General features: G+C 37.7%; 1 pseudogene; it reads left to right on the top strand.

Moving 5' to 3' along the window:
* Window positions 1-336: 336 nt before the first annotated feature.
* LOC127546661 (peptidyl-prolyl cis-trans isomerase A-like) lies at window positions 337-840 on the top strand (annotated as a pseudogene).
* Window positions 841-1,055: the final 215 nt, after the last annotated feature.

Here is a 1,055-nt window from a genome sequence, read left to right as displayed (position 1 = left end):
TTATTTTGTTTGAAAATGCAGATTTAATATAGAAATATATTTTAAATGATTGTATATGTATAATCTATATCAGAATGCAAGGCAACTAGCCTTGGGAACAGAGAAGGCAAGGAAGAAAGGCAGAAAAAATTTGGAATTCAAATCTTACAAAAATGAATGTTGAAAATTATCTTTACATGTAGTTAGAAAAATAAAATATTATTGTAAAAAAACACAAAACAAACAAATTTAGCCGCTTTACATTTGCCTCTGCTGGAAGTCCTCATCTTCGTCCCATCCACCAAACATTGATCCCCACCACTTCTGCTTCCACCATGGCGTCCAGACTAGGCATCCATGGTGTTGGTCAAACCCAGCATGTACTTCAATATCGCCATCGATAATGAGCCCCTGGGCTAGATTACTTTCAAGCTCTTTGCAGGCAAGTTTCCAAAGACAGTAGAAAATTTCCATGCCCTGAGCGCTGAAGAGAAGGGATTTGGTTACAAGGGATTCTGCTTCCTCATAATCATTCCTGGGTTTATGTGCGAGGGTGGTAACTTCACACGCCATAATGACACTGGTGGCAAGTCCATCTATGGGGAGAAATTTGCTGATAAGAACTTCATCCTGAAGCATACTGGTCCTGACATCTTGTCCATGGCAAATGCTGGAGCCAACACAAATGGTTCCCAGTTTTTCATCTGTACTGCTAAGACTGATTGGTTGGATGGCAAGCATGTGGCCTTTGGCCAAGTGAAAGAAGGCATGAACATTGTGCAAGCCATGGAGTGTTTTGGTTCTCCAGATGGCAAAACCAGCCAGAAGATCCTCATTATTGATTGTGGACAACTCTCATAAGTTTTTTTGTTTTGTTTTTTGTCTTAACCATCATTTGCTCTTACATCCGATAATCCTTGTGCTCTCACTTGTTACAATTCTCTTTGGATTTCATTTCCTTCTCCTTTCACAAGTCTGGTTAGACAATAGAGTTAAGTTTATGATTATGAAATAAAAACTAAATGACAAAAAATATATATATATTAATTTTATTTTCACTTTACCAGCCTAATTTT

The sequence above is a fragment of the Antechinus flavipes genome, chromosome 1, assembly GCF_016432865.1.
Source record: "Antechinus flavipes isolate AdamAnt ecotype Samford, QLD, Australia chromosome 1, AdamAnt_v2, whole genome shotgun sequence".
Taxonomy (NCBI): domain Eukaryota; kingdom Metazoa; phylum Chordata; class Mammalia; order Dasyuromorphia; family Dasyuridae; genus Antechinus; species Antechinus flavipes.
Note: the sequence above shows the minus strand (reverse complement) of the source record. Positions and strands in the feature narration are given on the sequence as shown.